The 23,174-nt window shown below is 55.5% G+C and overlaps 1 protein-coding gene and 1 pseudogene across 1 annotated transcript in view; one reads left to right on the forward strand and one right to left on the reverse strand.

Annotated features, from left to right (window-relative positions):
• Positions 1-2,840, reverse strand: part of SH3TC1 (SH3 domain and tetratricopeptide repeats 1) — a 48,220-nt gene extending 45,380 nt beyond the window's left edge. Inside the window, exon 1 of the mRNA XM_059380142.1 lies at positions 2,707-2,840. The gene's annotated coding sequence lies outside the window, so the exon portion shown is untranslated. The remainder of the gene's footprint in view (positions 1-2,706) is intronic.
• Positions 2,841-5,282: 2,442 nt separating this feature from the next.
• On the forward strand, positions 5,283-6,084 carry LOC132008181 (non-histone chromosomal protein HMG-17-like; annotated as a pseudogene).
• Positions 6,085-23,174: the final 17,090 nt, after the last annotated feature.

Below are 23,174 nucleotides of genomic sequence, written 5' to 3' on the forward strand. Positions count from 1 at the left end.
GCAGCGGCTACATGACGTCACATATGTGTCAAGGACCATGGCAGCATGCAGCACGCGGCACAAAGCCTCGTGGGTGCAGGAGGTCAGGGGACGCTGGGATGCAGGCCGCGTGACATGACGAGGACCATGTTACCCACACATGAACAGCCAAAAGGAACCATGCGTTTGCACTGGGCTCCAGCTGGTCATCTGGCTCCCCACGGGGCAGGGGGACGAATTCTTACACTCCCCATGCGTGAGGAGCAACAGGAGTCTGAACAACCAAGTAGATGGAGGGCAGATGTGTAAGCCAAGTTTCTCAGGGCCAGAAGAAATGAAGGAGAGGGGACCGGAATGGTCCCCATGGGGACGGATGAGATGTGGAGACACATTTTACCTGGGGAAGTGCTTAGACCTGCGCACCCAAACCAGATGCACACAGCCACCAACTTAGAGATGCACACACATAGGTTAGTATACTCATAGATCGGTGTCCAAAAGACCCAGGTAGCAACAGGTACACTCAGAGCACACACAGATCTCGCTTCCTAAGACCATTCTTCGACTAAAGGAACCAGGACCCTTGGAAGGATGGCTGACTCCAGGACTAGGCCAGCAAAGGTACACAATAGGCCTGGCTTGTGGCGCCAGCAAGTAATGAAGTGAATAAATGAACGAACGAATGAATGAATGAATGAAATCACACACATGGGGTGTGCCAAAGGACAGAGGAGCCAGTGAAAGAGCTCCCAATGACCAAGGCTAGAAACATCGGAGCAACTAAATTAATCAGTACTAGATTATAACCCATAGTATAAAATTAGTATGTGAGTCTATCCAACATAAATAAATGACCAAATAAATGAGGGAGAAGGGATAAATGTCCTGAGCAGGAGAGCTCCCAGTGACCCTCAAGAGGACCCCCCCAGTCCCCAGGTGTGTGCGGGTCACGGTAACCTCCCCGCTAAGGGCACAGTGTGGGAGAGCCGGCAGGGGGACTAGGGGACAGGCAAACCTGGCAAAGCCCACCTTAACCAGGGGGTCAAAGTCACCATCGTTGTGACAGGTCACATTGATGGCATGTGCCCTTGACCTGATGGGACGGGCGGGCACTGCACCCTGGGGTCTCCCCCCCACCCCCTGCCGAGAACCCATAATCCCCCACGGATCATGAGAAATAACCAGACCAGTCCTCACGGAAGGATGCCACATGGACCACCTGCCAGGACTCCTCACGAAAGTCATCGCAAACCAGGGACATCTGAGAAACTGTCGCCGCCCAGGTGAGCCTGGGGAGATGGGACGGCTGCATGTCACTTGATGTCCCCAACAGGATCTTGGGATGGGGGAGGAGACACTGGATGAAGACTAAGGGAATCTGAACCACGTGTGGGCTTTAGCTGATAGTAATGGATCAATATTGGTTCCTCGGTTGTGACGAAAGTACCCATCTAATATAAGATGTCAGCAGTCAAAGGAGACTGGGTAGGAGGGGTTATGAGAACTCCGTGCTATCTTGGCAATTGTTTTGTAAATCTAAAACTGTCCTAAAACAACCAAACAGTCCCAGCAAGCCGAAACACTCACAAGGTGTGTGGAGAGAGAAACTTTACGGCCGGAAGATTCCACAGGTGCAGCCAGGCCTGGACCCGACGGCCCCGGGGCGAAGTTCCCTGTCCTCAGGCTGTGGCCTTGGGCCAGCCAGGGAGCCTCCCTCAGCGGGGCTCGGAGGACACAGGGGCGGGGGGTGGGCAGAGCCAAAGATCTGGGTTCACCCAGGCGGGCCTTGGGAGGACCACTCTAGTCACCACTCTAGTCCAGCGGCTACCCTTGGGCAGGGTGTGCGACCCACAGCCTCGGCCTCTCTGTGAATCAAGGACCAGGACCCCTCCACCGGTCCCCTGAGAAGCCTGCAACCACTGTGGAAGGGGCAGTCACGAGGCTTCTTGTGCACGCCCAGGAATGGAGGCGTGGAGAGGAGCCGCACCTGGCCCCGGGCTCCCAGAGAGGCCCCTCACCCTGTCAGCCTGTGCAAACTCCCCCACGGGGTGGGGGGACCGTAGGGGCAGAGCCTCCCCTCTGTCCCTCCCATATCAGGCCCCGTCCCTCTCCTGCTGCCCCTCCGCTATTCCCTGAAGGAAGGAGCCACTGTCCCTAGGGCTGCTAGGACTCCGGCCCCTGGGGGCTAGGATGGAGGCTGGAGGAGAAAGGGTGCAGAGACCCCGGTGCTGAAGTATACAGAGGAGCAGGGCAGCATCAGGGCAAGGGTAAACTGTAAACTTGCCCCCCACCGCCAGCCACAGCTCCTGCTCTGCTCCAGGTCAAAAGCACTGGAGAGCGGCCGCTGACCAAGTGCAGACCTGTGCTGGGCCCCTGGGACGCTCTCACCCTACAGACAGGGAAACTGAGGCACAGAGATAGAGAACCACTTGCTCCCAGGTGCTCAGCCAGGATCAGAGCCCCTGGGGTGACAGCCTCCTGAACCCCGCAGAGGCCCCCACAGGTGGGGAGGCACAACCCCATCTCACCATGGCTACCGTGACGACACCCAGCTTCACCCGCCCAGCTCTCCGCCCCTTTCTTGGACGTGGGGACATCAGGATACCCTCCTGTGGCCGCCTGAACCCCAGCCTGACCAGGACCCACCTGGGAGTGGCCCCAAGCGTGGGACTGGGGGTTGCAGTGCAGGGGCGTCTCCTCCTGGCAGGGAGGGCCCCTAGAACTTACCCGGCCAGGGAGGGAGGGAGGCTCCCTGGGGCTGCCACCAAGCCTCTGGTGGCCGTCTGGGGCTCTCAGGAAGGCCGGCCACTTGGCGCAGGCGGGACAGGAAGGCGCACGTTTTCAGCCCGCCAGGCCCTCCAGGCCCCAGTCAGGTGGCCAGAGCAGTCAGCCCAGGTCATTGGTCACGCCCACAGCGGCAGCAGCCCGCCCTGCCTGGAAGGGGCCCAGTCTCCTCCCTGACCTTCCTCTGGCGTATCTGTATAGGAAGTCCCGGGTCAGAATTCCAAAGCTGGGAGGAGAAGAGCAGCCTGGGGCGGGTGGGAGAGGGCGATGTAGGATCCCAGAGGCTCTCACCTCCCCCCACACCCCCCAACGCGGGGGTGCAGGTGCTTTGGGAAGCCTCTGGGAGGGCCCTGCCTTCACTGAGCCGAGGAGAGCTCCCCACTCTCTGGGGCCTGGTTTCTGTAGCTGGGCCTGGGGGCAGCTGGCTGGGGAACTCCGCCAACACTTATTGAGTACCTACTGTGTGCCAGGCTCCAGTGTAACGCCGGCAGCGGGTCAGTAAAGACCGGCAGCGTCTCCTGTGACCCATATTTGTTCATCGTAAGTCACTTGGGCTGTCCTTAAAATCAGATTCTAGACTCCAAACCTGCCACATCAGGATCTCCCAGGTCAGGCCCAGAAATATGTTTTTTTTTTTTTTTTTTTTTTAATATTTTATTTATTTATTTATTTGACAGACAGAGATCACAAGTAGGCGGAGAGGCAGGCAGAGAGAGAGGCAGGGGGGAAGTAGGCTCCCTGCTGAGCAGAGAGCTTGATGCGGGGCTCGATCCCACCACCCTGGGATCATGACCTGAGCTGAAGGCAGAGGCCTTAATCCACTGAGCCACCCAGGTGCCCCAGAAATATGGATTTTTAAACAAGTTCCCAAGTGACCTGGGTCCTCAGGTGAGTCTGAGTAGCATCCCAGTCCCAAAGGGCACGTCTTTCTTCAGATAATCAGGCCATGAGCAGAGTCACCTCACAGCATCCCCACCAGGGCCACTGCGTCCTCATCTGGCAAGTTTTTTTTTTAACCTTTTTGTGCTTCTGTCCCGTTCTTCAGACAGAGGGAGGCAGACACTCAGCTTATCAGTGTTTGGGAGCATAAACAGGTTAGCAAGTGTGGGGGCCCCAAGCCAGTGCCCGTCCACACCCCCGATGTGTATTCTCACCAGGCATCCTGGTGACTGCCTCTCAGCCACAGGGGTGGATGTGCTGGGGGCTGGGGGCCACTGCTGGCTCCATGGAGGGGGCAGGACGGGCCCAGCCTGGGGGCTGGGTGCCCACTTCCCGTTACAGCGTTGGATGGGCTTCTGCTGGCCGACAGCCCTGACACCATCCCTCTATCTAGAGACCTAGGCTGGCTTTGTGCAGAGCCTCATGGGCTTGCTGTGTGTCTGGTCCCAGGACGCGGCTTCTTCCAGGCAGAAGGCCAGGGTTTGGAGCTCCCAGCTCCCATCCCCTACGGTGAGCACCACCCACCATCAGCTGCCCTCCACCCACACAGCTTTGAGAGTCTCTGAATCCCTTTCCACAATTCAAGGGGTAGAGACGCCACAAGTAAGCCAAATATCCTGCTCTTCCGGAAAATCCCGGAGCCTGGCTACACAGGGCAGCGTTCCCACCTGGCCCACTTGGCAGGGGGAGCCCGGGCAGCTCCATGGGCTCACTAGTCGGCGTCCTGCAGGGACAGAGCTGTGACCTGGCTTCCCCCGGGGCCAGTCCCCAGGGACCTGCCCAGCGTTCTGGGGCTCCCAGGGACTCTCCAAGCTCTTGGACAATGCCGCAGGCCTGCACTGACCTGCAGGGCGCCATCCACGCCCAGGGGAGTGTGCGGGTCCCCAGGCTGGGGCTTCAAGGTCGTGGAGGGTCTGCAGGGGTTCAGCCCCTCACTCAGGCTTCCCCTGCCTGCACCTTTGATTGCAAAGGCTTTGACCAACCAGCCGGGTCAGCCCTGGCCCTGCACCCAGGTGGGATGACAAAGGTCCCAGGCCCCACAGCACTGTGGACACTGTCTGACCCTGAGAGTTCCCAGGCTGGGGGGTTCTACTGTGGGATTTCCCACCACAGGAATGTTGGGGCCTAGAAGCTCTGTTCCCCCGGCCTGGTAGCTTCTCTCAGGATAGAGCTGGGTCAGGGCCCCCGTGTTCTTAATCCCAGCTCCATTGCAGACAATACACACTTGTCTCTGGGCTTCAGTTCCCCTGTGTGAGCTAGAAGTGTCTGGGCTAGGAGCTCTGCAGGTCATGGTCATAGAGCTGGGGCTCGCCCAGCTGCCAGACAGCCCCCTGCGGGATCATGCCCTCCCCCCACATCTCCATGCGTGGTCCCGAGAACTCGCTCAGTGACACAGCACTCCCACACCTCCGTCTCCAACCCATTGTCAATGGGCTGAGAATCAGGACAAGACACACCAGGGTTTCCTTGGCGTGGATGAGATGGTTGGCGCTTTCCCCACGGAGTCCAGAATTCACTTAAAAACAAAGCACCTGAGAAGAAGACGACCCCCGGACCGGCCAAAGCTCACACGCCGCTACATGCTACATCCCCGTGTCCAGCGCTTACGTCCCGCCGCTGTCGCCACCGTGCCCAAGAGAAAGGCTGAGGGGGATGCTAGAGGAGATAAAGCCAAGGTGAAGGACGAGCTGCAGAGAAGATCTGCAGGGTTATCTGCGTAACCTGCTCCTCCAAAGCCAGAGCCCAAGCCTAGAAAGGCCCCAGCAAACAAGGGAGAGAAGGTACCTAAAGGGAAAAAAGGGGAAAGCTGATGCCAACAAGGATGGGAATAACCCAGCAGAAAACGGAGATGCCAAAACAGACCAGGCACAGAAAGCTGAAGGTGCTGGAGATGCCAAGGGAAGGGTGTGCGTTTTTGGTAACTGTGTACTTCTGGTGACTGTACAGTTCGAAATACTATTTTTTTTTATCAAGTTTTATAAAAATGCAGAATTTTGTTTTACTTTTTTTTTTTTTAAGCTATGTTGTTAACACACAAAACACTTCATTGTTGTTTTGGGGGAAGGGCATATGTCACTAATAGAATATCTCTGAAGCTAGATTGACACACGGGGAAAAACACCTTTCCCTCCTAGTTTTGAGAAACTTCCTCTTGGCTCCCAGGAGGAGGGGGTCCTTGATGTTGACACCCATGAGCCGCCTGGGTACAAATCCCTTGGTGGCGTGGAAAAAACTAAAATTCAGTTTTTATGTCCTCTTCTCCCTCTCTGCCTTCAACATAGACTCGACTCCCTTAAACCCAGAGACCTGTTGGAACCTGACCCCCAAGACATGGTTCCCAGTACGTCAGGCAATCTGGACTTGACAGAGTGTCACCACTGAGATGGCGTCCCTCAAAGGAGGTCCTTTTTTAGCTCGTGGATCTTCAGATGGATAATCCTGCCATTTTCATTTCATCTCCTGAAAGTCAGGGTCGGCTTGTGAAAAGTTGTTAAACAACATGCTAAATGTGAACTGTCCGCCCTCACTCTAAACATCCCTGCTCCGAGCATCACATGAAGACTGCATTGGGTTTTATAGTGGCTTTCTGATTTTGGTAGTCCATTGACGAAGGGAGTTTGAAAGTTGTTGTATACCATTAACGATTGTCTGCCCATGTCCTGCCTGAAATGCCATGGTTGTTTATGAAAAATATCTTTAATAAAGCTGGATACAGTTTGGCTTGGGGAAAAAAACAAAAAAAGCACCTGAGTCCTAAATGTATTGTCTTCATCTTTTAGAGACCATATTAGAAATCTTGCTTAAAAAAAAAAAAAAATAAAAAATAAAGCCAAGTGCACCTTCCTTTCAGCAGCCGTGACCTGAAAAGGCTGACCTCACCACCTGTCACCCGAGGAGACACAACTGGACATGGCTGGACAGGGCCGTTTGCAAGACAAGGTTTGTGCCTCGTGGGGGAGCCCTGAGGGCACACATGGCCAAGTGCAGAGGACCCACGGAGTCTAGGAGATCCAGAATGTGAGCAGGTGTGTGCAGAAAGGACCGTTGGGTCCTGTTCTCTCTGGGATACACAGCACTGCCTGCGGCCGGAGTGAAACATCAGCAGGCGGGGACCAGGGATGACCCGGGTGCCTCCAGCAGCTGCCATCCCAGCTCTCCACACGAAGGGGGGGGTCACACACACCCCACGGCCATGGACTTGAGCTTGCTTCTTCTGACTGGGGCACAGGGCTGTCCTCATCACACCCCCGACACGTGGCCTGGAGTCCCTCAGGGGATCCGTGGTCCCAGCGTGGGGGTGCTAGGAGGGGCTGGGTCCTGGCAGGACCGTGACTGAGCACATGAAGATATTCTCAACGCAGCCTCCAGAGTGGGGTGGGGGTTCACACACCACAGATCACTGGAGCCCCAGTCTGCTTTTGAAAATGTTCTTCTTTAGAGAAGCAAAATCAAACGGAGGGGAAAAGGATGTTCACGGTGGTCGTCAAAGTGACAGTGTAGGCGACAAACCATTCATGACACTCCGTGGCTTCGGTGTGGATTGCTTTCATAACCTGAAGGTGATATTTCTGTAATCAGAAAAAATGCCATCGATGTGATAATAAAAACCATCCTTTGGATGCAAGTGTAGGAACAAAGGCTTTTCTGAGCAGGAGGGTGGGCAGCAGACCCTTGAAATTCAGGCTCCTGGAGTTGATGACACCAGTGGTTCCAGGCTCGAGATCCTCTGACACCCCCCCCCCCCCCCAGATTATGGTTCCTTAAGGAGTCACCTGCCTCTGGTGTCTCTGCCCACATGCCCCATTACAAACAAGCCCACAGATGAGCCCAGGGAGTCTGGGGCGGGGGTGGCATTCTCTCCTTGTGTGGCTTTGAGCAAGTCCCCAACCCCAACAACTGGGCCTCAGTTTCCCCCATCCAGACCAAGGCATCCTGCCAGCTCCCTGCCCCACACAGGTCCAAACCTGGAGTGATGGCTCCCGCCCAACACCGCCCTCTAGTGGAAAACTAGAGCCAGAGCACAAAGGCCACCTTGATCCTTGCTCTGGGTGGGTCTCACACCTAGGGGGGTGCCCGAGGCCCTGCTGTTCTAACCACCCTTCCATTGATGAAAGCCACGACTCAGCCAGCAGGTGGTGAGCTGGGGTTCACCTGGCTCTCGTCCTACCCCGGATCCCCCCTTGATCATGCAATGGCACGACCAACTCAATGATGGGTGAGGCTACAGCTCCCTTGCAGTGATCTGGCATGGTCCCCAGCCTGTGCCCACTGTGCTTGCCGCTCACATGGGTCACCTCCCCTGACCACACAGCTCCCCCACCCCCCACCCCCGAAGGTGGGCTTCTGGCCACACCGTCCTAAGAGTGAGGAGTGCAGGGGGGTGCAGCGAACCTGAGCTCACACTGCGGTGAGTGGAGCCAGCACGCCGACAGCCAGGCCCCACCAGCAGGACTCGGGATTAGCCACAGTGTGGCTCATGCCCGTGGTGTGCTTTTCAGGATGAGGTCATCGGCTCACTGCCTCCAGATAGGGCCCTGCGCTAGCTTTCGGCTGCTGCAGACAGGCAGGGGAGTGATGGAGAAGAGAGTAAGGACTTCAGCTGCACATCTGTCTCCAGTCCCACCTGCATCAGACACCAGGCCAATGTCCCCTCCTGGTGTAAGTAAGGGACATGTGTGAAGTCAGGGCAGGAACCAGTCATGCCAGGCCATGCCAGGACTCAGCAGAGCCACATTTATGGAATGGTGGCACTTGTCGTCAGAGAGAGAGCAGGTGTCCTTCCGACCTGGACAGGCATGTGCTGCCCCTCAGCCGGACCCACCTGGCAGAGGAGGCAGGTGGGCGGTGGAACGAGGCCAATCAATGCACCTGCCTCTGACCCCTTAGGCGATATTTCAGTCGGACCCCTAACCCCGCTAAGCTTCTGTTTTCTATCTCAAAAATGGGGCTCGTATGTGAGCAAGCTCAGAAGCCCTCTCCCCTGACAGACCTTGGAGGGGACCACAGTCCCAGCGACAGCCTGACTACAGCCCCACGGGAACCCCTGAACCATAGAAACTGTGATAAATGTGTGTTTCACAAGACACTAAAAATCACAGCCCCGCACACACACACCCCAGAAGGGTGTTCAAATGCAGGAAAGAACAGAACATGCTCCAGACCACGGCAGTGGCACCCAGCCACTTGAGGTCCACATATCTACAGACTCTGCCACGTGCTGGCTTCCAGCTGACCCAGGCAGGGGAGGGCACACCTTCCCTGAGCCTCAGTTTTCTCGTCTCCAGAGTGAAGCCAGCGACCTCAGGGTGGCCGACAGGGAGCAGTGCCCTCGGTGATGGGGGCCATCCACTCCCTTCCCCCTGGCACCCTGGAAAGTCAGCTCCTCCTTTGTCGAGAGAAACACAGGACTGCCGCGGGGCTGTTTGCACCTGGGTAGAGCAAATGAGAAATGGGACCTGATTTTCTGGAAGAACAAGGAAGAGAGTGACCTCACACATGATCTGGCAGGCCCCTTACAATCCACTAAAAAAGCACAGGGGAGTAGAAATCCCTTGATCTTGGTGATGTTCCCGGTTCTGCTGACGGCTGGCTGTGTGGCCTCCAGCAGGGTGCTCACCCTCTCTGAGCCTAGGTGTCCCCAGCTCTGTCCTAGCGTTCTCCTCCCCACCCCTGCCTGTCCCTTTGAGTCCATCTGGGAGCCCTAGGGGTCCCTCATCTACCTGTTCATTTGAGTTCCAGTCTTTTTAAATCAATCAATCAATCAATTATATAAAACTCATAGGTCCTGGTCATCAGGGCAGGTCCTGCCTGATTGCTCAGGCCCCTGTAGCTCTCCCTTCTTCTTGTCTTATTCTCCCTCAACCATCCTGTTATCATCCCCGTTTTACAGGTGGGTAAACTGAGGCTCTGAAGGATCAGGAAGCTCATCTGGGTCTGGCAGCACAACAGGGCCCTACAGGGGCTGAGCCCAGCTCTCTGGTGCCCCCAAGTGCTGCCTCTTGCAGGGACTCAGGAAAGACAGCACAGCAAGGCCACAGGTGAGGCAGGGGCCCAGGAGAACCCAAGAAAGGCATGGTGTGGGGGTGGGGACACCCCCAGGGGAAGGTTGGCCACTGTCTTACCTCGCTCTGGTACGAACCCTTGGGCTACCTTTGCCAGGCCCCCTGGGACCACTGGTCTCTGCCTTCAGCTCAGAGGGCTCATCACACAGAGTTAGGGCTGGAGCACAAGTCAAAGCCTGTGTGCCCAGCACAGGGGGCGTGTTTGCTGTAACTTTTATTATTTTTTTTACAGACTTTACACACAGAAAACAATTCCTTTGCCTTGGTGTGCAGTTCTCCAAATTTTCACATGCACATGGCCCCATCACATCTCCGAACCAGGTTCTTCAACCATGAGCTCAGTGCCTGTGCCAGGGAGGTGGGCAGCTGAGGCCAGGTCTGCACTGCCGGGCTGGTCCATGCAGCCTGCGGCCCCCAGCCCGTGCTGTTCTGATCCGACCCCAGGGTGCGCGGTGAGGACTCTCCTTCACCAAACCATAGCCAGGCTCCTCCAAGTCCTTACTCGACCAGGCCCATCTTAGAGCCGTGTCTCAGGAGCCAGAGCCCTGCTAAGTCAGTCAATTTCCTCGTCCTCCCGGACCCCAGTGATGTGTGCCCCACACCTGCCTCCAGCAAGGAGACTGTCAGGTCCCTCCACCCAGAGTGCCCCATATCTGTTCTCAGCGCTGCCCACTGCAGAGCCCCCCTCCTCAGACCTGAGCTCAGGGTTGCCCACTCTGTCCCTCTGTCTCTGTCTCTGAGTCTGTCTCCATCTCTCTATGTCTCTGTGTCTCTCTCTGTCCTTCTCTCTATCTCTGTGTGTCTCTCTTACTCTGTCTCGGTCTCTCTCTGTGTCTGTCTCTCTGTCTCTCTTCGTCTCTCTCCCACTGAGTGCAGGAAAGCAGAGGGCTTGCTGTCTAGAGGGTAGGTCAGGTTGCACACTTGAGTTCCCTGAGGCTCTCCCATTCCCCCCATTCTTCCCATTCTTCGACCATAGCCTCTGGTGGGCCCGGGAACAAGCTGCAGCTCAAATGTCGCAGAGATCATTTGTCCCCGGATGTCACCATCCCCTCTGCCCGCCCTGGACCAGGACCGCCAGGCCAGCCAAGCCCGCAGAGCTGGCAGCCCACACTACATGGAAGTTGCCCAGAAGGAGCAGCAGGGACCGGTCACGCTTCTGCCCCCTGTCTTGGGCCCCATGTGCCACCTGTTGGCTCAGGGCACATACTACATCCTGGATAAAGGGAACACCGTGGACGATCCCACACCAATCCTTGGATGGGCCATTCTATCAGCTGGAGAGATGTAGTTAGAGGCAGAAAAAGTGGATCCCATGGTCTAGGGTTCAGTGTCACCTTCCTTGCTACAAAATGGAACCCCTGGTCTGAGCTCTTCCTCAGGAGCCTATATGGATGCTGTGGTCAATTATTCATAAATTGAACGTAGACTGTGGTATGTATGATTTTCTACCCACCCCATTGGGTGGAAAATTGGGAACCCAGGGAGCACCCCCGTGACATGTATCTCCTTTCTTTTCTCAGTGAGCTGAATTCTAAGGGGTTTCCCTGACATGTGGGAGATAGCTTTTTCTCCTTGAGTCTTGTCTGGAGTAGAGTCGAGTGGTGTCACTCTTCTTCACAGCTCTGACAAGGGGTCAGGTAAGCCATAGGCTCCCTGGAATTCCCCAAGCATGGCAGGTGAGCAGTGAGGGCCCCTCAGATGATTCTGCTGCTTAAGTCAGAAGCAATCTAAACAACGTGCCATCTGGAGGGAGAGCCTGTCACCATTCTAAACCTGTTTGTTTTGGTGATGTCACAAACACTGATGACTCAGGGGCTTGAAGGTATTATAAACAACAACAAACTCAAATCCAAGTGGCTCAAACGAAAGGTTTTCCTTGGTTCTTGGACCTGGACATCCAGAAGTACGTGGGCCTCAGGATTGGCTTGATCCAGGAACTCTGGCCCCACTTCTCCACAGCTGCATCTGGCTAAATTCCTGTGTGGGGACAAAATTGCAACATCTGTCACTGGTGTACATCTACCACCACAACATCCACACCAGGAGAGGGGGGTCTCCGGGAGATCTGTCCTCAAGGTCAGGAACATCTTTTCCACCATTCCTCAGCAAGGCACTGCTCACCTGCCAGTGGTCTGAGCTGTGTTGTGTTCCATTCCTAGAAAAAGTCCAGTGTCCAGGGAGTCCTCAGTGCTGATTGGTGTATCTGTATCTGAACTTTGTCAATCTTAGACCCTTCAGGACCTTCTGAGCAAGGGCCAGCTGCTGGGAAGTCTGTGGGCTGCATTGGGGAGGAATGGTGGCCTCTGAACAGAAATTCAGACACTGTGAGAGAGTGACAGCGAGGGAAATGGGAGTTAGATAAGCAGCAGTCAGGAAGCAGAGACCAAGGAGCCCCCGATGGACTATTGCACTCTACACGCTCACAAGCTTCATCAGATCATGATCACAAACTGTCCAGTCTCTGAAGCCAGGGCCTCAACTATCACGAAAGGGTGCGATATGGTTAAAGGCCCTGCGTGAAACTGTCCCTTCCTATCTGACCCTTCGTGGTGCGTGAAAGCTAAAGGCGCCTGGGTATGCTTTGCTGAGACATTGTCTGTCCCCCTCTGTGGGCTGGAGGAATTCAGGGCTCCCTGCTGGTGTGCCTGTAATTTGAGGACTCCGCCATGCGGGGAGGGGGAGAGAGCAAAGGGACTGATGGGCCTTGAAACAGTAAGGCTTCCCTCAGAACAGTATCCTGGGAAGCGGATGCTAGAGTGAAAACTAATAGAAGGAAATCTTTATAAGAGGTTTGGGAGCCCTGAACCGGGAGCTCCCAGCCCTATCATTCCTGGTCAATTGCATACCCAACAGAAAGAGATGTACCTTGGACCAGGAAGGTTTCCTCCTTCCTCAGCAATAGTCTAGCCAATGAGACACTGCCACAGCCCAGCCAATGAGCGATAGCTACAGTCCAGACACTGACTCTGCCCAGCCAATGAGACATCACAGCTCAGCCAATGAGAGACTGCTACAGTCCAGCCAGCTAGACACTGCCACAGCCCAGCCAATGAGACTGTCACAGCCCACCAACGAGAAAGAGAGTCACCACCCAGCCAATGAGGCACTGCCATAGCCTAGCCAATGAGAGAGAGCCATAGCCCAGGCAATGAGAGAGAGCCACATCCAGACACTGACACTGCCCAACCAATGAGACATCACAGCTTAGCCAATGAGACACTGCTACAGTCCAGACACTGCCACAACCCAGCCAATGAGAAACCAGTATGCTTTGTACTTCCAGTTTCATCCACTAGACTTTCTGTTAGAACAGCTCTCCCACCCCCCTTTTCCTCCATAAAAGAGCTTCCCGTCTTTTGTTCCCCAGAATCTCATATGGCTTTGTCTTACATTCTCGATTCTCCCTTGCAATTCTCTGCTATTCCCAAATAAACCCATTTTTGCTGGTGATATAACCGGTAGTGTGTTTTGTTTTGTTTTGTTTTGTTTTTTTAAGGTTATCAGTAGCATTTTTTCCCCCATGAAATTATGTGTCACTTTTCTGTTACAAAATATGCCTCTTCATGAACCCAGCTAAGTTCCTTCTGGGAAACACTTGCTCATCACTCACCGCGGGCCAGGCCTTCCGTGTGCCGGCCCACAGTCCGGCCCAGGCCTCTGTGGCTAGCCCCACAAAGGGGCAGGAAGGGAGGGATGGTGTGGTTTGCTGTGGGGTGTGGGTGAAGTCAGGCTCCTCACCCCATGGGATCTGGAAGGACAGGACAGCCACACCTCTTCTCAGCAACTGTTTATAATCCTGTGGACAGAGAGCGTCATGGAACAGACCGCTTCCACTCTCTGCTGGGGCTCAGGTGGGGCTGCCCTCTGCTGGAGTCCCCACCCAGGACAGGGGTCAGGGGCAGGACCTCAGCTCCAATTTCCGTCTATTCTTTACCTAGTTTCCCTTAACCCCACTTTCTTACTCACTGTTTTCGAATCTTTCTCTATTAAAGTTTATCCTGAAAGACACCCCCAGTACTCTCCAGAACAAGTTAGGACTCCAGGAACTGGAGTTAAAATAAATCAAACACCATCCCCTACCAGGACTGTCTGGCCCCATCCTTTACCTGTCCTTCCTGGTCCTTGAGATCCCAGTCTTTCTCTGAGGCTCTCACAACATTCAAAGCTCACCATCTTGTGCGGGACATAAGGACACTCATCAGCAATCTCATGTGAGCAGACTGGTAATCAGGCAGTCTCAGCACTCGTGGGAACCCAGAGGACTACCCAGCTCAGCCCAGTGGTCAGAGAGGGCTTCCTGCAGGTGATGCCTGGACCAAAGCTTATGGATTGGTGGGAGTTGGCCAAACAGAAGGGGAGAGGGAAGCTTTCAGTGGAGCAATGGGACCTAGGTCCAGAGGTGGGAGACAGTGGGATGGGAACAGGGCTGGCAGGTGAAGGGGATGAGGAGAGGAGCATTTGGAGAGCCATGACCTACTGAAGCCTGAGGCAAAGGGGTGGCCCACCAGAGGGATTAGGCATGCTGCTCCTCAGGAATACAGCCAAGTCCTTTCCCTGCCTGCCCTCCATGATGGTGACAAAATGTTCCTTCCCTGTCACTAGCCTGTCCTGGTGACATCCTGAGCTGTCACAACTCCTCCACCCACACCCTCATTGCTTTTATAAGCTTTGGCCCCTTGATCACTCAGAAAGTATTCATTAAGCACCAACTATGTGCCAAACATTGGGTTTCTGGCTATAAATGCAACAAACAGGATACACAGTCCCTGTCCTCATGGAACTCGCAGTCTGATGGAGGAAGAGGGGTCACACACAGGTGTGCACACATGCAGACACATGCACAAATGCACACACAGGCATACACAAAGATATGTATGGTCAGTGGGACCAGGAAGGGTAAAGGGCAGGAGAAGAAATTATGATGGGGGAATCTAATTTAGATAGGGGTGTGGGGTCCTGCAGAGTGTCTCTAAGTAAACAGCAATCATCTGATATCTTAAAGAACAGGGCATTTCCAGGTGAAGGATGAGGCCAGAGAGTCCAAGCAAGGGAACAGATGTGGCAAGGCTGAGGCAAGAGTGAGCTGCCTGAATTCAAGTGTCGGAAGCAGGCAGGGCGGCTGAAATGGAGGGAGCCCAGTGGGGGAAACTGGATGGCAAAGATGCACCAGGGCAGCCATGGAAAGGGTACCAAGGATGCTATAATAAGATCAATAGGAAGCCACAAGTAGAGGCATCCCCAGAGGCCTTAGCTGCAGGGGAAGGAATTGAGGGCTGGGAGTGGGAGTGGAAAGACCAGAAGGGGAAGACTGTAACTGTCCAGGTGAGAGAGGGCTTAGACCAGGATTCTGCAAGGAGCTGGGTATAAGTGGAAGGATTTGGAGGTAGGATGGATATGTGAAAAGCCAGGGAAAGAAGCCCTCAGAAGGATTCGTGGGTGTCAGAGAGAGCAATGGCATAGCTGGAGGCACTATTTCTGGAGGTGCGAGGAGGAGGGAGATACTGAGGACCAAGCTGAGCTTGGGGCCTGAAGTTGAGGTACCTGGAGCCCCAGAGCTGTCATAGTCAGAGGTTGTATCAGTCTGGGTTCTCCAAAGAGAACAAACAGAGATGGATGGATGGATGGGTGGATGGCTGGATGGATGGATTGATGATGAATGGATGGATAAAAGGATACATGGATGAAAGGATGCATGTATAGAAGGACAGGTGGGTGGACAATGGGTATGGACAGATGATAGGTGGGTGGATGCATGGGTGATGGAAAGATGGGTGTGTGAGTGGGTGGATAATGGATGGATGAGTGGGTTGATGGATTGATGAATGGGTGGATGGATGGATGATGAATGGATGGATAAAAGGATGCATGGATGAAAGGATGCATGGATAGATGGATGGGTGGGTGGACGATGGGTGGATGGATAGATGATGGATGGATGGATGGATGGATGGATGGATGGATTTTGGATGGATGGATGGATGGATGAGTGGGGTGATGGATGAATGGGTGGATGGACAGATGGGTGGGTGGGTTGGTGGATGATGGATGGATTGGTGGGTGGATGGACAGATGGATGGGTCAGTGGGTGGATGATACTAGGGACCACAGCCTGGCTGAACTGACCCATGAAACTGACCACCACAGAAGTAGGTGGGTGTGCTTTTGCCTGTCAAAGGAGGATGGGCATGGTGAGAAGGGGGTCTCCTGAGACCCTCCAAGAGGGGGTCAGGGAGGGATAAACCAGTGATGGGGACAGGGAGGAGAAACTGAGCAGGAGACAATGGAAGGTTCAGGAAAGGTGGCTGGTGTGGGATCTGCAGAGATAGCAGATCAGCTTCAGCAGAGACTTGTCCACTGGATGGAGCCCCAAGGGGGCCCTCAAGTGTGTGGCTGAGAGCAGCTGGGTGGTGGTGGGAGGTGATTTTTGAGTGAATGGGAGGTGAGGCAGTGCAGACAGCAAGCGTAGATGCTTCTTCCAAGAAATATGACTAAGAAGGTCATGCGAGGACAGGTAAGGTTAGTGTGGGGGGGCACTGTTTGCTTTTGTTTGTATTATGAAGATAACAGAATGTGCATCTTTCAGCATCCTCCACCAGTGGCTTTTGGCATTATCAGTGAACCACGAAGTCCAGTGTTTGCTCACAGCAGCTTGGTCAGAGCCCCCCCCCCCCAAATTCTAGCAGTGAGTGTCCTGTGATGGTCATTGGAGGAACCCATATCTGGCCTCAGTCAGGCCTGTCCTTGCTGCGTGGCTTCTGCACAACTCTTAGCCTCATGACCCAAGCCCCCCACTCCACCTCCGTGTGTAACACTGAGTGGTGCTCAATGTCAGGGCTGGAAAGGGGTGCTGGAGCAAGATGCTTGGTAACCCTGCAGGAGGTGAGGCAGTGACTAGTCTCCCTCAAAACCCTTCACCCACCCAAAACCTACACCCACACCCCTGGTGTTAGGTGGTGATGAGTGCCTGGCTCTGATGGGCCTGGGACCAAGAACGAGGAGGTGTCACACGAGGCTTCAAAGAGGAGACTTTCACCGCCTAGAACAAAAGCTGGTCTCCCCATCTGGGAGGGCTGCCCCTGCATCCTCTGCGTGTCCGGGTGTCCACCTTGTCATCAGCAAGCTGGGGACAGCAGGGGACTCCGGCCTGCTGGGACCTGGCTCCCGGGGTGACCTCATTCCTCTGAGTCCCAGGTTTCTCCACTCCTATTGGGATGCCTTAGACCTGAAGCTCTCTTCTCTGACCCTCATAGGGCATGACGCTGGGTGGGGTGGGGGTGGAAGCTAAGGAGATGCTGAAGCCCCCACCCTCAGGACCCGTGAGCTGAGCTTCTTTGGGAATAAGGTCATCACCGGTGTGACTTGATGAGGCCATGTGGGAGTTGGGCCCTAAACTCCAGGACTGGTGTCCTTACAGGAAGAGGAGGGACACACGGGGAGGAGAGATTGGAGCAGGGCTGCCACCAGCCCTGGGAGCTGGGAGAAGTGCAAGGAAGGACCCTCCCTGGGAATTGGGAGCATCTCAGACACCTGGCCTCCAGGACAGTGGGAGGACAAATCTCTCTTATTTATTTTTTAAAGATTTATTTATTTGTTTTGGGGGGTAGGGGGAGAATCTCAAGCAGACTGTCTCCCAGCTGAGCTCAGAGCCTGACCTGGGGCTCGATCTCAGGTCCCCAAGATCACCACCTGAGCTGAAATCAGGAGATAGATGCTTCACTGACAGAGCAACCCAGCGTCCCAAAATTTGTGCTGTTGAAAGGGCTGCTCCGTGTGCTTCGTTCCACAGCCAGAGTGTCCGGGCTTTCCATCTGCAGACTCCCATCACTCCCCATGGTCCAGACCAGCGCTTCTGATCTCTAGCCTCTTAAAAGGACCCAGTACACTAGGGGCTCATTCAACGTGTCACCCTGCCTCTGAGCTCGCTCTACCCTCTCACTCTCGTTCTCTCTCTCTCCTGACTCTCCTCATCCATGTCTGCTGCACATGCACATGACTTAATTAAAGAAAAGGCTTTCTGATCAGCAGGTCTTGCATGGAGTCCTTTCCAGCATTAGACCCACGTCTCCAACTTCCTTCCATCACCACGATCAGCCAGCTCTCGAGACTTTTCCATGATAGCTTCCTGGGCTACCAAAGCATGCAGAGTGAACCAGGCAGATTTAAGTGTGGGACAGCTCCCTGATGCAGACTAGAGGGCACCTGTGACCCACACCAGCACAAGTCCCCTCACCACCCGCCTGGGGAACTCTGGTGAGACATAGGTGTGTGATGGCGGGGTCGGGCTCTGGTTCAGGTGCGTGGATGTGCATTGGAGAGAGCAAGGCTCCAAGATGTGAGTCACATGTTATTTTTACTCTGGGTTTCATATGGCATGCTTTTAAATTATTGAGTGCTTGGAAGGAGCCCACAATGAAATCATATTTCATTTGTTTCCCCACTTGGCTGTGAAGGAAATCAATTCTCAGGCTGTACTTGGAGGTGGAGGAAGGACAGAAAACCCACAGCTTCGGCGAGAGCAGGGCTAGAGGGGCCTCATGGTCCTCCTGGGCCACTGGACTCAGTCTGTTTCCACCAGCCGGGTGACTTCAACTAGGGGGGTTTCTGCAAAGTTGGGTTCTCAGGGCAACACCTTTCTAGACCAGGCCCCAGGGGAGCTCAGCGCCCCTGTGCTGCTCTCTGTAGAAGTAATTTGTGGGAAGCCTGAGTAGACCCAGGGCAAGGTCAGGAATGTTGGGAAGGGGCTCAGGGGAGTATGACCTCTTTTCCCTTGCATATATTGGGTGAGAGGTCGCCAAGGAGATCACAGTGGGGAGCATCTTGATTCTATAGGTCAGTGGCTATTCACCTGTGTGCTGGAGACCCCAGGATGTTCTGTAGAACTTGAGATGGTCAGAACACCCTGGGTTTTTTCTGCAGACCCCAGGATGACCTAGTCATAGAGAAACCAGATGGCAAGACCAGGGAGTGATGTGGCCGTGACTGGCAAGGTCACGGGGAGCAGAGGTGGCCTCTGGCTTAGTCAGGGGGCTCCTCAAAGGAGGGAATTTCCACTGAAGTCCAGAGGGTAAGGATGTGCTATCCAGGTGAAGGTAGAAGCCTTTCCAGCAGCTCAGGGTGGGCAGTGGGCCTGGCGTGGCTTGGATCCAGAGGGGTCTGTTCCTTTGGGCCATGCACCCCATCCTTGGCCCAAGGTGCTCAGCCTTGTTACTTGGCCTCCCCAATGCCTCTTGGCAGTGATGCCAGACTTGGGGGCACTGTGCCAAGGCCCACAGCCTCTTCAAAAGGGCCTAGGTGTGCATCCCAGCTCTTCTGTTTCTCTGTCTACAAAATGAGGATGATGATGGGTCTGCTGGCACTGAGCTGTCCCAGGTCCTGACTGCTCGCCTCACCTGGCTTGGCCCTGGGCATTCTCGGGAGCAGATTCCACTGACTCTTGGCTCCTGGCACCTGAACAGGAGGCCGGCCCCCCTGGGGGTAAGACAGAACCCCTCCACCCAGGCTCTTCTCCATAAGAGTAGGCCCCTGGCCCATGGGTCGCTGGCCCCTCTCCCTCCCAGGTCCTCCTGGACTGACCTTAGAAACCCAACCCAAATCTCTACGTGATGAAGACTGCTGAGGTCAGCACTGCCACCCAGCCATGCCCAGGCCCACCCCACCGCTCAACATTCTGTACTTTCCAAGGCCCTGGTCTTCCGCAGAAGGGCAATGCACTCTCTCAGGACAAATGACCCTCACTTTGAAGCAGTTTGTAGGCCTGCGGAACAGTGACAGGTGTTTGCACTTGTCCCAGGAACATTTGTCATGAAAAGGAGAGAGTCTTTCCCCCGGGGGCACTTACAGTCCCCTCCCGGGCTCCTGTGCAACCTGGAACTGCCCGGCCCCATCATCTTGGCCCAGTTACATCGCCGATTTCTTTCCAGCACCACCACAAAGCAGTGTCCACACTCAAGAGCCTCCTCACCCCAAGGTGGCTGCAGCAGCACCCAAGGCCCATCCGGGAGGGACAGAGGCTGGTGCTCTGACCTAGTCTATAGGGCCCTTGTTAAGCTCGGCCCTTTACACGCTGCCCGAGTGAGGCCTGGCCAGGCTCTGTCCCCTCCCCAAGCCTCTAGGGTAGAGGACCACAGCCCTGCTTCAAGGGCTGTGGAAGGATTAAATTGAATGGACCGTGTGAATATTAGGTGGGACTGATGGGGCAAAGGCGTCTGTGGCAAAAGTGGGCATGGAGCTGGGTGGCGGGGGTGGGAGCGGACAGCAGGGCCACTGCCTGGGGCGCCCTCCTGGGAGGGGTTTGAAGGCATCCTCCCCCCCATGAAATGTTGAGGTGGGAGAAGCCCCCAAGGAGACCCCTACATTGCCTGCTGGGGGACGGGGGCATGAGGGTGTCCCTCTGTCTGCAGGAGGTGTAAGCCTAGCAGGAGGATGGCGGAGGAGGGCAAGCTCCTATCGCCTTAGTGCTCTTTCTGCATCCACACCCACCCAGGCCCAGGCTGTCCCTCTGAATGTACATGCTTTTAATACAGATCACACGGTCTTGGTTTGACTGTTAGTCTGTCTGGGACCTCTCTGTGTCATGGAGCCCCCTGAAGGCCCTCTGACACCCCCCCATCTTGGGCCTCAGGCCCCGGCTTTTTTTACAGTGAGACATGTGACTTGAGAAAAAAATCTTATTTTTGTTTTTCACTGGAACGGTGCCTGGTACACTAAAGGGTACACTAAATGTGGATGGGCAGGACACCAAGTGGCTGAGGCGTTTAAGCGTCTGCCTTCAGCTCAGGTCATGATCTCTGTGTCCTAGGATTGAGCTCCACATCAGGCTCCTGGCTCAGCAGGGAGTCTGTTTCTCCCTCTCCCCCTACTCTTCATGCTCTCTCTCAAATGAATAAATAAAATATTTTTAAAAAGTGTGGACACAAGGCCAGATGGATGGATGGATGATGGATCTGTGGATGTAAGAAATACACATAAAAAGAGAAAAAAGTCTCTGGGAGAAGTGATGGCACCTCCCTCTTCCAGGTCTGATTTAATAACGTATCAATAATGATAACGACCATCATTTATGGAGCCCTGACTTTTTGCCAGGTGTTTCTATTACTCCGCTATCCTTTAACAAGTCCTACTGGGGTTGAGGTAGTGCTTTGAAGGATAAGAAAAATGAAGCACAGAGAGCAAGCAGATTGCCCGAGGTCATACCTGGGCATAGCGCCAGGGAGGAGAACCAAAGCCTGGGTAAATCAGTGTCAGTGGGCTCTACGCTGGAGAGGACACACTAGCAGACCTGCCCCAGCGAGAGCGCCCCGGCTCAGGGACCCTCCGAGAGAGCCGAGGGTTGGTGGCACGGCTACGGGGCCTAGGTCAAGCCCCCTTCCCATACTGCTGGTTTGCTGGGTGACTCTGGGCAGGACCTCCCTGAGCCTTAGGTTCTGTCCTCGTGAAAGAATGTGCCAGAATCACAAGACCGAGGTCCTTCCAGGTTGGGAACTGCTGGGACTCGCCCGTCGCTGCTCTTACAGCGACTGCTTGGAGAGGCAAGGCCAGCTCCATGGGGAGGCCCGGGACAGCCACATAGTAGGCTGAGACCTGGGACCAGCCAGGAACCAGGCCACCTACGTCCATGCTCTGACTCACAGGGACTTGGGAGTAAGTGCCCATCCACACCCTGGTTTTCCCCATGGCCATTAGCATGATGGTGGCCTCCTTGCCATCCTGACAAGGTTCTTAGGAGCCTTTGGAGACACCGGGGTGGGGGAGGGTACAGGTGCTGATGCTTCTGCCAGGGCAGAAGCAGGACTTGGGGGCTCAGCAGGCACCCTCCCACCGTCTCTCCTTCCTCTGTCCTCTCTCCCTTTATTCAACAGGTGTTTGTGGAGTGCCCCACCCTGACCTGGCTGTGTGCGAGGCTAAGAATCCTACTAATAAAGGCAGGATAATGTCAAACCTGTTTACTGATCTCTACTCAGAGCAGTGCAGGGCACGGGTTACCCAGTGTAATCCTCACACCCACCCTAAAAGGCGGGAACTCTGTCTAGATGGGTGACGAACATGGAGGCAGAACAGACACCTTGCACCAGCAGGTGAAGCCAGGCTCCCCACCAGGTGGTCCGGCTCCCCGGGGCCTGCAACCCTGCCAGCCTGCTGCTGCCGTGGCCAAGACCCACGACCCAGCTGTGGAGCTCCCAGCCAACAGTGGCTTCTTTACCCGGCTTCATGGTCCTGACGCCCACATAAGGGAAGGGTCTTGTTCAAGGTTGCACTGAAGAGGGGAAGCTGGGTCGGAGGGAGATATCTTGATGTTTTCTAGTGCTCCTTCCATCACAGGGCACTTGTGTCCTGGGAAAAGGGTCCAAGGGGCAAGGATTAGAGCTGGCAGGGTTCGTGGGGCAGGGACTGACTGGCCTGTGGCTGATTCTGACGGACTGTGCCTGTTCCCACAGCCCCTGTCTGGGGTAGGTGGACGGTGGTGAGGGGCAGGTCAGAACATCTGCTTCTGCTTCCATAATCCATTCAAGTCCACATTTCCTGCAGTCAGCCCTCCTCTTGTCAGCATCTCCCAAAAGCCTTGGCCCAAGCCAAACGTCCTCCCACCACCTCGCCCGGCCAGGCCAGGTTCCGAGACTCTGCCTCCTGAATGCTCCCCCAGTCCAGGCTGCACCCCAAAGTCCCCTTTTGTCACTACCAGGCAGGTTCAGCTTGCTCCCCCTGATTTCCTAAATCCCAACCCTAGTCTTTCCCTCTCCTGTACCAGGACCCCACCTTGTGCTAGGCGCCTGACAACAGAGAGGTCAGTCGGTGACAGTGGGGGTGCTGGGGCCCCAGGACTACCTTGGGGTGGGACGCACCCCCTCCTCGGGCACCAGCCAGTGCAGGGCACCGGGAGTCGGCGGCGTGCTGTTCTAGGCTTGAAGTCAGGGGCCCGGAGCCAGAATCCCAGTTCGCGCACCCCGCCCAGCCTCAGTTTCCCCGTCTGTAAACTAGAAGGGGGGAGTTTGGCCCAGGTCTTCGGGCCCCCTGCAGCTCCACAAGAAGGGCTGCTCTAAGCGTCTGTCCCTGGGCCTCCCTTTACGCCACTCCCGGGCTCCCGAGAGCCGTCACCGCCGCCGCCAGCTAACCCGCCAGGACGCCAGCTAGGCCAAGAGGACAGTCCCGCAGAGACCTTCCAGCGACTGCGGGAGGCCGCAGCAGCGTTGCCTGCCTGCGCGTGCGCGCGGCGCACTGCCTGCCGGGACTTGTAGTTAGTCCATGAGGCGGCTGGGCCGCGAAGGCGGAGGGGCGGGGGGCGCTGAGCCTACACTTCCCAGGGTGCGTCCCTCCCGCATCACGGCGAGGGCGGGGTGGAGCGGAGACGCTCGCAGGGGCGGGGCCGGAGGGGGCGGGGGCGGGGCCGGCGGGGCGGGGCCGGCGCGCCGGGGG

Source organism: Mustela nigripes, chromosome 1 (genome assembly GCF_022355385.1).
Source record: "Mustela nigripes isolate SB6536 chromosome 1, MUSNIG.SB6536, whole genome shotgun sequence".
NCBI lineage: Eukaryota > Metazoa > Chordata > Mammalia > Carnivora > Mustelidae > Mustela > Mustela nigripes.